Here is a 13242-nt window from a genome sequence, read left to right as displayed (position 1 = left end):
ATTTTTTAGTGCTGACTTAGTGAGCAAGTGCCAGGTAACTTAAGTGCAATGTGTTACAGGTAACTTAAATGCAAAAATGACAAACAGTAACTTTCTTTCAAGTGAAACAAGGAAATAAGTACAGTAAGCAATGCAGATATCACTAGTGATCCACAGAAGCGCTGAGAAGCCGCGTATTAGGTAGAATTAGCGTTACAGGGAAATAACAAGCAAACAAACAACAAGCATATAAACAAAGCTAGATTCAGCAGGCCTGGATCTAGTCTATGCTACAGCAAACAAGGTGTACCAATTTCAGTAAGATACAGTTCAAATATTCAGACACTATAAACCTTTAACCAGAAATTCCCAGCTCAGAAGGGCAGAGTCCAGCCTCTTCTCCCACAAGAGTGCTGACCACAAACCTTCTTAATGTAAAATAACTGGCCTGAAGCCCAAGTGCTTAAACCAGAACTAATACACTTTAAGAATAACAGACACTGGGCTCTCAATCAGCAGTTCCCAACTTAGAAGGATGAAAGCTACCTGTCCTACCACCACAGTTCATGCCACAAACCTTCCTAATGTAAAACAACTGGTCTGAAGCCCAAGTGCTTAATCCAAAATACTTAGAATGATAGCTACACTTTAATCAAGTTACTACCAAGCAGTAATAAATACAATTGAATACTTTAGAGAATGTCTGGATTAGTGCTCAAGTTACACAAACAAAGCTAGATCCAGCAGGCCCGAATCCAGTCTATGCCACAGCAAACAAGGCGCACCAACTTCAGTAAGAAGCAGTTCAGATATGCATGCACTATAAGCCTTCAACCAGAAATTCCCAGCTCAGAAGGGCAGAGTCCAGCCTCTCCTCCCACAAGAGTGCAGACCATGAACCCTCTTAATGTAAAATAACTGGCCTGAAAGCCCAAGTGCTTAAACCAGAATTAATACACTTTTAGAATAACAGACACTGAGCCCTCAATCAGCAGTTCCCAACCTAGAAGGATGTAAGCTACCTGTTCTGCCACTACAGTGCAGACCACAAACCCTCTCAGTACAAAACAGCTGGTCCAAAGCCCAAGTGTTTAAACCAAAAGGCTTAGAATGAGTTACACCAAGCAGTAATAAATACAATTGAGTACTTTTAAGATGATGCAAAAGTAAAAAGGTAGGTAGAAACACAAGTACAGTAAAAGCAGATGAATTTTTTTTTTCTGAACAAGTGCTGAGATCAAAGAAACAGATTTGAGTGCTGAAACTAGAAAACTGGCTAGTTATAAGAAAAAAAAAAACTAAGCTAGAAGGCTTCCCTCCAACACAGAAGGGCTTGGGGGCTCAGAAGCCTACAAATAGTCTATACCACTTAACAGGAAAGGCAGGAAACAAGCTTAAATTATTATTTTTTTTTTCTGTTTCCCAGATGCTCTCTTTGTACACAGTAGGATTGCCTGAACTCAGAATATGATCTCACTGCACTCAGTTGACTGAGCAAATGAGATGGGCCCAGAAGGAGTATCCAAACACAAATTTACAAGAGGGGCGGGCAGTTGCAAGGCTACTAAGATTAACACCAAAACAAAAACAGGGAGGGTGGGTGTTACTAACTGAAGAGCAGAGTGAAAACTTCCAGTTCAGTTAATATTCCTTCCACACAGTTAAAATCAATTTAAATACTGTATTTTTTTGAAAAAAAAAGAACAGATAAAGGTACTTAAATTCTCTTATACGTCCCGTTGAATATAGCAAATTCTTAGCCGGCCAAAGCTGAGGTTTTTGGTTGAAGAGCTAATAGGGGTGTGCATCTGTAGGAGTCCAATACAAAAGCACTAATTGGTTGTCTACAGTAAAAGCCAAAGGTTTTTTTCTGTTCTTCAATTAAAGAGAGGAGGGGTGCTGTGAATGTGTAGTAAGTCAATTGGCAAGGACTAAATGACTTTCTATAAAGCCAAAGTCTTTTTTTTTGAAGAGCAGAGGGGGCATGGGATGGTAGATATATGAATGGAAAAGAAAATCAGCTTTCTACAAAGATTAAGTATTTTTCTTAGATGAAGAGAGAGGGACGTGGATTTGTATGAAGCCGATTGGTAAGGACCAATCAGTGTTCTTAAAGTTGAATCCTTTTTTTTTTTTTTATTTGAAGACCAGAAAATGATTTGAAGGAAGCCAATTAGCAAGGACTAAGTATTTTTTTTTCTTTTTTAGTTTAAGAATGGAGCAGGATGTGGACTTGTAGAAAGCTACAAATCCAGATCCATCCCCCACAACTAAACAGTAGGAAACAAAAACAGTACTTTGGTACTTCAGCTTTTAAAAAGAAGATTGGTTCTTTAGTTGTGGGGGATGGATCTGGATTTGCAGCAAGCCAACTGGCAAGGATCAAATGACTTTCTACAAAGCTGGAGTTTTTTTTTTTTTAGATGGAGAGAGGAGGTAGACATAGATTTGTAGGAAGCTAACTGGCAAGGACCAGCTGCCATTCTACAAAGCCAAGTCTTCATTTTTTTTTTTTTGAAAAGCAGAGGGATGGAGGGATTTGTTGGAAGTTGATTGGAAAGGATCAATCTGTTTTCTACAAAGCTGAAGTATTTTTTTTTTTTAAGAGAGGAATGGGCTAGGGATTTGTATGAAGTTGATTGGCAAGGACTAATCAACTTTCTAAAAAGCTGAAGTATTTTCTTTTTTTCTCTTTTACTTGAAGAGCAGAGGGGCTGTGGATTTGCAGGAAGCTAACTGGAAATGACTAATCTGCTTTCTACAATGCTGAAGTCCTTTTTTTTGTCCTTTGATAGAATGGAGGGGGCATGGATTTGTAGGAAGCCAACTGGAAAGGACCAAATGGCTTTCTGCAAAGCTGAAATCTTTATTATTAGTATTATTTTTTTGTTTTTTATTGAAGATGGGGATGGTGCTGCGGTAGCGTTGTTGCCTCACAGTTAGACGTTGCATGTTCGATTCTCAGTTAGAGCGTCTTCTGTGTGTCGACATGCGTGAATAGGCATTCCTTCGTTGAAGGTTGTGCGTTAGGCCCGGCAAGCCAGCACATAAAAAGCTACTGCCAATCATTAGCTGACCGGAGTTCCGCTGTGGTGACCCCTAAAAGCCGAAAGACGGTATTGAAGATGGGGACCTGGATTTGAAGGACGGTGATTGCATGGACTAATTCTCATTCTACAAAGCAGAAGTCTTTTTTTAATATTTTAATTGAGGAGTAGAGCAGCTATGGATTTGTAGAAACTTGACTGAAAAGGACCAGCTCACTTTTAACAAAGCTTAAGTCTTTTTTTTTTTTTTCAGTGCACCTAATCTTTAATATTTTAATTTTATTTTGAATTTGAAGTTTAACATCGCTAGCAGGTCTGTGTTTGGTTATGTAATGATGAAATAACTATAATGCAAATTGCTTTCACATACATGCTGCCTCTCTACTGATATGTCCTTAAGGGGTCATTTGTACATATCCCATGTTCCTTCACGGCAGGAGGTTTAAGGCATTATACAGAGAAGAATCTTGCTTGATTGGGTCTTTCTTGCAATTTTTACTGACTGGTTTGTCTATATGACCTTTTAACCCTTTGGTTTGGATGTTAGTTGAGATTTTTTGTAGGTCCACTAATGTTAAGCATGGATATGTCCTTAAGGGGTCATCGTCATATATTCCATGATCTTATACTACAAGAGGTTTAATGTATTTCACTTTGATGCTCTTGCTTCGCTGTGCCTTTACTGCAGTTTTACTTAAGATTTTCTTATTGAATGATTTCTCTGTGTAACCTTTGTGCCCTTTGGTTTTGTTAGCCTAGTGAAAAAATAGCTGCATTCTGACTGTGAGGATCTCTCATAATGAAATATATAATGGTTTCAGTAATATATTTCAACTTGTTTCTCAAAAAATTGCAGTGCCATTTTGAAAAGTCACTTGATAATCATTTAACATTGGCCCATTACTTGACCATTGCTTTCATGCTGTGTATGGATTCTCAATTGCTACCCCCAAAATAACCATATTCTGATTGATTACAACCTGATATTTGACTCTTATGTATATGGTCTCCTGTGAAAAACATTTGCTGCTAGTAATTGAACCTGCTGTCACCCCCTGCAAAACAAGTTATACAACCCCCCCCCCAAAAACAAAAAGCTGTTTGCAAAGATTTTTGTTGTTGCAATTGTGCACATGGAATGTGTATTGCTAGGATTTTTTTAGAGACACATGCAAGAATAAATTGTGTCAGAAAATTGAAACTTCAACTCTGCTGGTAATCAGAAAAATGTACAGCTAAGCATTGACTTCAGATGTACTGAGTCGTTAATATCATTGCTTATGTCACATATTAACAGGCAATAGCTTGACTAGTTATTGCCTGTCACAAAGTGAGAGTGGTGGAAGTGAAACTAATTGCTAAATAATGTCTCATTTCCAGGTGGGATTTTCATTAATATTTTAAGAACTTTTAAAGTTATTTAATTTGTACATTAATTATACCAGCAAAAGAATTTAACCTAAATGAAGTTATCCTTTTTGATTTTAAATTTAAAAAGGTAGACTGAAACCAAATTATCTGAGCACCCCATCTTTGGCTACTGTCCTTGCTACCAAAATAACATGACAACCAATGTTAATTGGTTAAAAAGGACTATTATAAGGTACTATTATCCTTATTCATATGTAAACTAAATATAGATTTGCACGACATATAGCCTTACAGTCCCATGTCTAATTTCTGATTTATTGATTAATGAGTGACAAAGTAGTACATATTTGCATAAATTTATATTTGATTTCACATTTCCTTTTAGATCTTTTCTACCCAGTCTTACAACTTGACTTGGTACTGAAAGTGTCCTCATAAATTATGTTAATGCCCATCTACATATTATACCATGTCTTTTCTGTGAGTTTCCCACTGTATTCTACTTTTCACAGTGATCTTTTTTGTTGTTATAAAGCTGGCTATCACTAGTCTAAAAGGAATACCAATTCTACCTCTCCTCTTTATGAATAATCATCAGTTGCCTCCATAGCTTTTTACTGTGTTCATGCTTCTAGTCAGGGGTGTCATATGAAGGAGGGTACCATAAATGCTACTCTGATAATGTTCTCACTTACCTCTCATTCTTGTGAGTGGATATGCAAGTGCTTTGTTCTTTAGATTAACTCATGGGATCCATTTTAGAATTGATGAATATCACTCATCTTAAGCTCAGTCTTGTCTAACTAGAGACCATGACCATTCAAATGAGACCAAACACCATTTACTACTTTCACATAAAGGGGGGGGGGGGTAATGGTTAAGGTGTTAACCTTTCAGACACGAGGTGCAGGGTTTGATTTTCACATGGGGTAATTGAGTACACTTAAAATGGCCTACAAGGGCAGTTAGCCTAGTACTTATCTATGAACCTACAAAGGTTTATATGTAGGGAATATTCTGGTTTTATACAGGTGCATGATCCATTTGAATTCTTGGATGACATGGTATTACTGAAGAAAAAGTATATCATATCATATCATCATTTCCTGAATACATCACTGATGAAGTATCTATTATATTCTGAGGATCTTGTAATGCTCATTTGTGCCTAGATTTTCTAGTCTTGATTAGTATGTTATTATAAGCCTTAGACCTTCTGCTGCTCTGCTTAACTGCACATGACAGATCCAGTATTTTGTGACCAAGATTTCAACTGGGTTACCTCACTATGGCCACATTACTACTGTTCTGTAGGATTTGCATTTACTTGATGCGAAAAGTTATATTTACATCTTGATATTTTATTTCTTTTTTTTGGCATATATCCAGCCTAACATCATACCTCACTAACAATGTAATGCTTTACTTTTTCATTGTTTACATTCATTTGCTACCAATCACATATTTTCCATTTTTTTCTCTCACCCTTTCCATCATCGGTTTCTGTTTTTCTTCTCATCCTTTTTGCCACTGACATTTCCTTCCCTCAGGCTTTAGTACTCCCTTCATATGTTTTAAATTGGCTATAATGTTGAAATTGGCCTGAATGCTCATTTGCTCCATAGTGTCTATACCACTTTCTAATTTTCCTTGCCCACTTCTTTCATTTTGTATTCCTTTAACTTTATACTCACTTCCTGCCAGCTATGCTGTAAGATCCAATATTATACCCTCCTTTTCTCACCCCTTGATAATGATCTGTCAGTTACTTTCACTCTCCTGATCTCCCTTACTACCTTATTTGTGTTCCCACAGTTTGTTTCCCTGTGAAAAACACATTTATTTAATTTCTGTTCATCTGCTTTCCTAATGACCTCTGTCCTTCTTAATAACATTCCATCTTATAAACATGTTTTATTCTTTTTCTTCCACTGTTCCCTGTCCTTCCTGTTCATTCCAGTTCTTGCCTGTTTTTTCTAATACTGCTGATATTAACATCACACATCTCTCATCACATTCCTTACACTTTTCACACCCCAGGGATACTCATTTTTAGTCATTCTCTGTATCCATTTTCCACAGCCTATCCAGTTCTCTTCCAACTCCATTTCATGTGTTTTGGCCACTCACAGTCCCAGAACATGCATTTTTTCAAACCTCTTCTGTGCCATACTTCAAATATTTCCTGCTCTTATTCATCCTTTCCTTATACATTTTACTAGTGTTTAAAACTATGTAAAAGACCAATCTATGCTTCCATTTGCATGTAGCTCATATCACTCCTTTTCACTTTATTTGTTTTCAGCAACACTCTTCCTCCTCCCTCCTTGATTGTTTTAATTTATCCACTTACAAATCCTTGTTTTCTCTTTCAGTGCATTACATCTGATTCTCCACTAGCTTTATTTTCATATTTCCTAATCCTCATATTCCCCTCACCATCCTTTACACACTGCTTTAATGGATCATTCAAATGCTGGTGCCTCTACCCCCCCCCCCCCCCATCAATAAGGATGTGAACAGACTGGAAGATAAAGTGATAGAGTTACTTAAGAGAGGGAAACAAGATGTGAATCAGAATGGGAAGGGTAACTGTGATTAAACTATTGGTCTTTCATGTTTATAAGTAATTAAGAACATAAGAGCTAGTTCTGGGTTTAAGAGGGAGATGAAGTACAAAACAAACTGAATGTGGGTATAAGAGTTATGAGAGGCAGGATAATAACCTGAGATTCTTGTGTGCTGGGAAGATATTGGATGCTTTCATCTGGCTGGCATTTCAAGTTATACAGGGTGTTTTCACCACAGTACAACTGAAAAAATGAAGTTGAACAGGTCAATAAAGTGGGGACTGGTCACTGAGTTTGTAAAGGGAAGAAGAACAGGATAAAAGGACATCAAAGAGAAAATGTTGTAGAGAATAAGAAGATGCTTAGAGCACAATGTTTGAAAGTACCAAAGATGGACTCTTAAAAGAGGGATTAATATGAGGTTTGGTACATTGGAGGCATATAACAAGAAAGGGGCTGATTGAGATATATTTTATGACAGGAGTAGCTAGGATGGAGTGAAAGGGGCAGCCACACTGGATGCAAAGTGTTAGGGGTCACAAGGAGGCATGATACTTTGTCAACATGCAGGAACATCAACACAAACATAATCAACCCTAAATGGTCAAAGCACAAAAGTATCCATCTACAAGGGATTGAAATTGCCATTAAACATTGTTTCTGCAGGAGGCATGCCCCACTTTATCCCCATCATAGGAGGTTGCAGCCCCACAAGCCCTGCTACTTATATATACTAACACTGAGATCACTCTACAGTGGGGAGAGGGTAAATTCCCTGATTCCTCACTGTACCTCTACTTTAGCACTAGAAAGCCAAAATGGTTAGACCAGCTGATTTTTCATCTGCTGTAATGGCTTCCCGCTATCAATGGAAGCACATATTTAGTGAGGTATTCTTTTCATGTGGCTCAATCAGCATATTCTGACCAGTCATCAATACATTACCAGCATTCAGAAATGAATGCCGATATAGCATTTGCAGTCAAAAATGAAGCAGTACAGCACTTTGTGTCTTCAAGTGAATCTGGCATTTACAAGTACTCCATATGTGGCATAAATTATAGTAGCCTGATATAATTTAAAAAAAGAGGACAACTCTCCTGAGTGGCTTTTTTTGTTCCTCATCTTAAAAGATGCCAAATCAGGAGCAAGAATAACAAACTACACCTCTGTATTTCAGTAATGTAACAGAAGAGGGGAATTCAAGATAATGTGCATCTAGAGAAATCAGGACAACAAAAATGTGAAGCTTTTTTAACACCATTATTAAAACATCACTTAAGACATAAGCACATATACAGAAAACAAACGATATTAACATTTCTAATTTTCATATATTATACACTAGACCTTTGCTTTCTTTTTAAAAATTAGCATTCACTCCAACATTATATAAATTGCTCAGTTCCTGCCTTCCCTTAAACCTCATATTTCCTCCTCCTGAGCATTATCCTGCTTGCATTGTCCAACAAATTCCAATTATTTCTATGACATTGTTCCTTCCCTTTTCTAAAGCTCCACCTCCAAGTGTTTTTATTTCTTTTATATTTTATATTATTCAGTATTTCAATTACATTGTTTTAATTTTAATTTTAATTTACTAGTGATTGTTTTTTAGCAGGCAATGGCATTAAACTTAGTAAGGCATTTCTTTTCTATGGCAATTAAGATCACATGTTGCAGTCCTTTAATTAAAATGATTATCCTTCCTAAAATTATATATATATATATATATATATATATATATATATATATATATAATATATATATATATATGTGTGTGTGTGTGTGTGTGTTTATATATATATAAAATGCAATCTCTATCCCTCCCACTCCCTAAAATATATAAAAGAGTATAATTCTTTGTGTCTGAGATTTTTATGGTTTCCTATCAAGCCTAGATTGGCTTTAAAACTATCACATTAGAGATTGAACATTGGGTGGTATTGGCCTTCCAGATTTAGAATTATATTCCGTATCCTCATTAAGACAGTAATTTATTGGTTAAATAACAATTATAATGACACATAGAAGGATATTCAGTGAGGTATTTCATGTAAATCCAATATTTTAACGGAATCATATCATACTAAAATAGCTACTAATAAATTTGATTGGTTAGAAAATACTATTTTATAGAAAACAAAAACAAACCAGTTAACTCTTATTAAATCATTTAAATAATAACCACCTTTAAAATTTTCATTTTCAGGAACCTTGCATATAAAGCATGGATTTTCTTTGTATTTACAATTGCCTATACTCAAGATAGTATTAATACATTTAATTTAACAACAATGACTACATTTAAAGACAAAAACTTGTTATACTGGTATCAATTACTACACAATGGGAAGTTACAAAATGTTGACCATATCATTAATAAGTTTGAGTTAAGCAGAAAAGTGGTTAGAAATGTAAAATTGTAGACATTTAGTTGAATATAAGATTAATCTAATGCAACCAATACTTAGAAATTCTTTCTCCATATTCATTGATTTACTCGTTATTCTAATGCACCAGCATATAATTTGAAAGGGACTTCTATTTAAAATATATAAGGTATGTAAGAAATCAAAATGTCACAGAGAAAGCTATTTGGATAATTTAAAACTTGTTAATAATAACTCCCCAAGTGAAGATGATAAAAATATAATACTCCAGTCTTCCAAACTAATTAATTACTAAGGTGGAGAATATTTTTTGAAGGTTCTTACACACAACCTTTATCATACCACATAAAGTTAAATTCATGTATAATAAAGACATAGGATGCTGGAGATGTAAACTAAATGTTAAAGATGACTGGCAGCATATGTTTTACACTTGTATAAAACTTAAAACATATTGGGATAATTTGAATTCTTACAGTTTGTTTTTAATGATACATTTATGCTGACCAAATCTCTTATTTTATTTAATACACCTATTCCACTTACGTCATGGAAACAAAATACCCTCTTTTTTTGGAGTATCTTAACATTAGCAAGAAAAGTCATCACCAAGAACTGGAAGAATCAGACTACTCCTACTATGAAGGAATTTGTACACATGGCAACTGAAGTTTGTCATCTTAAACTTATGATCAAGACAAGAACATCTAGAATCACTTCTTCATATAACATGGTTGAAATTCAAAGAACTCCTAGATAAACAGACTTTAATAGTTAACTAACAACTACTTTTATCACATTTCTTTTTTTGTTTAAAAAGCTTTGTTTTATAGTAGACACAATTGTAAATAATTATTTTAGTTGTTTATTATTGTTCTTTTAGATATGTAAATTTTTTGTACTTCTATTATGATATATTAATGTTTTGTTGTTAAAATTTTCAATAAAAACAATGGAGAAAAAATAAGGAATCATTTCCTTAGGTGCATCCATTTGCTTCCCAAACATTTCTGACTAAGTGCTCTGTAAGGAATTTCCTCACTCTTTTCCATCACACTTCCAACATTTGCTATTTACTTGAGGAAAAATTCTTTGAAGTCTGCCTTGGGTATGTGAATACCTAGGCATGCACTTCCAAGCAAATAAACTACATTTTCTGGACATTTTTGCATAGTTGGGAGCCATACAGATATCCTTGCATTGCTCCTTTGTAAATTGTCTTCCAGTCTCTCTTCCCGATCTTTTTAACCTCCTCTGATTGATTCTTATAGTCACCATGCAATATTTTATATACCCTTCTAATTATCTCCATTTTAACAACACTGTCTGCTCTACCTTCAAATAAAATCCCTTAGGACTCCCCTATCATTTTCATGTTACTTATTATCTGATAACAATCCCTGGTCAGGAAGACAGTTTTCAACCTGCAGTCCAAACTTCTGCTTGTCCTCATTCCAGTCTATCACCTTTCCCTCCCTAGTGATTTGCTCCTAATACATTGGTTTCTTCATTTTTTTATAAAGTATTTTATTAGAAATTTTTAAGAATAAGAACAGAATCATGTTATATAATACACACGATAAATAAGTCTTATAAATAGGAAGATGATCAAAATATAACTATTTACAATATATACAATAAACATGAGATCAATATTTTAAAAGTCAATAAAGATAAAATTTAAAATTCTAGACTACCTTGGTTTCTTTGAGAATTTTCTACACTAAATTCCAGCCCTGTCTTAACTATTTTCTATACCCCTACTTGCAGTTATCCATATTGGTAAAATTTCCTTTCTCCATTCCCATGCTGAGGTAGTTTTTATAATACTTTCTGCTACTTGATGAATATAATATTCTGAAGTCTGCTACGCAAGATAGTAAAAGAAATATAAATGGTGAAATCGATAACTAAGTAAGATAAACTGGGAAACATAGGTTAGAGTTGGGAGGGCAAAGTAGAGAAGATAATTCTCTTGAGTAAACAATGCTGAAGGAAGAATAATTTTTTTTTTAAACTTATTCTGATGCAATAAAACAGAGGAAGAAAACATGGGTGATATTCTGAGAAACAAATGATTAAAAAATGAGGATACAAGTGTGGAAGCAAAGAAATCTATGTTGCAGTCAGAGAAGTCAGTGAATGTCTATCTATTATTAGTGGTCCTGTGTAACAGACAGACTGAAAAAGAAGTGGCGGAAGATAGACTGTAAATGCTGGAAAATGTACCACAGAGATTTCAGGAATGATTCATATATTCTGGTAATACAGATAGTAATAGGAACTTTGGAAACTGGTAACTGAGAAATTCAAAAGGTTTTTTTTTGTCAAACCCAAACAGAATCTTCCTTTTTTGTGAGCAGTTGCACCAAGTAGGATGCAATAGTCCAGAAAGCAATGTTCTTTTTTTAGCACTTAAAATCATTTTGATATTTCTTTCTTTTTGTCTGAACATAATCTATCTTCCTTCTATTTCTCCTTTATAAGTTTTTTTATTGGTTGCTACAGAAAATTACAAAAATATAAGAAGTCATCAGGCATTTTCAAATTAGGTTTACATTATACAGTAGCTTAATGTTGATAACACTTTTAAAGAGAAATAAATAATACAACAAGAAACACATCAAATATTCAAATATTTACAGTTGTACTGAAGTTCCATTATGCAATGACTTTAAGTATATTATGCTAAATGAGAACAGGTTACTTTAACCACTTTCCCATTTTCTATTAAATATTGAACTTTAAGCCATTGATTAAGATATGACATCCTCTGAGAAGATTTCAGTTTCTTTTTAGTTTCAACCTCATTTTCATTACCTCTTCAATCAATTACAAAAAGTCTTCAAATGGAGGAGATACGTTTTTCTTCCAGATTCTGGTAATGATTTCACATGTAATGGCTAGAACAGTCCACAGTACAAAGTACTGATCACTGTTACTAATTGAGGGTATAGGATCATCAAACAGGACTAAGTACCCTAGAAGGCAAAATTTGTCTGACCCCAGAGCTTGCAAAAATGTTGAAATTCCTCCTGGAGCTTTTATACCTTAATACAGTCAAATATTATATGCTTCTAATTAACCGTTATTTCTATGTTACATCTGTAACAAATGTTTTTTATTTTTTTTCTTAATTCTAGCTATCTTATCAGGAGCAAAAAAAACACAGACAATGAAACTGACTAATGGAAAACAGTGCTTTTTTTTTAATTCTTATCAGAAATATTATTTAACTTTTCTTGAAAAATAAAGTTCCATAACTTCCAGTTTAATTCTTCCCTATGAGTTAATGAGAATTTCTATGTATCTGAAAGAATATTAGTGGGGGATTTGTTTTAATGGCATGAATATTCCAGCAATCTAAGGGGATTCATTATTTTATCTTGACTTGCCATTTTAAAGAAGCCAGTTAAATTTCCCCTAATACTTTAAATCATGACCCAGTCATTTGATTCCAGGCAGAGTTTGTATTCAAGATTTACAAAAGATTCATCTCTAAACTTTGAATGCAATTATACCATCCTATAAACCTGTTTTTCCAGTTAGTAATTTTTAAATTATCATCACCATCCAGAAGTTCTTTAATCATATAAGAAGTAAAAAAAAATGAAAGCCATTTTTTTTGTTTCTCTGTCACCTAATATAGTATTTTTTATTTTTTTAAATATTGCTGACATAAGAAGAAGATGTTGGAGAATATGTATCTTATACTGCAAAAGTTGTAGATTATAAGTCACATTATGTTATTTATAATGTCAGTAGTGGACCAAGCAATTTTCATTTTCTTAATTCTAAATACATTGCTTTGCAGACTTTTCCAGTTAGCCTCATAATTATTATCTAGTCAATGGACTATTATTTTAATGGATGCTTTTATGT

Source organism: Protopterus annectens, chromosome 11.part0, assembly GCF_019279795.1.
Source record: "Protopterus annectens isolate FY-2018-M chromosome 11.part0, PAN1.0, whole genome shotgun sequence".
Lineage (NCBI taxonomy): Eukaryota > Metazoa > Chordata > Ceratodontiformes > Protopteridae > Protopterus > Protopterus annectens.
The sequence above is the reverse complement of the archived record's forward strand: the minus strand, read 5'-3'. Positions refer to the sequence as shown.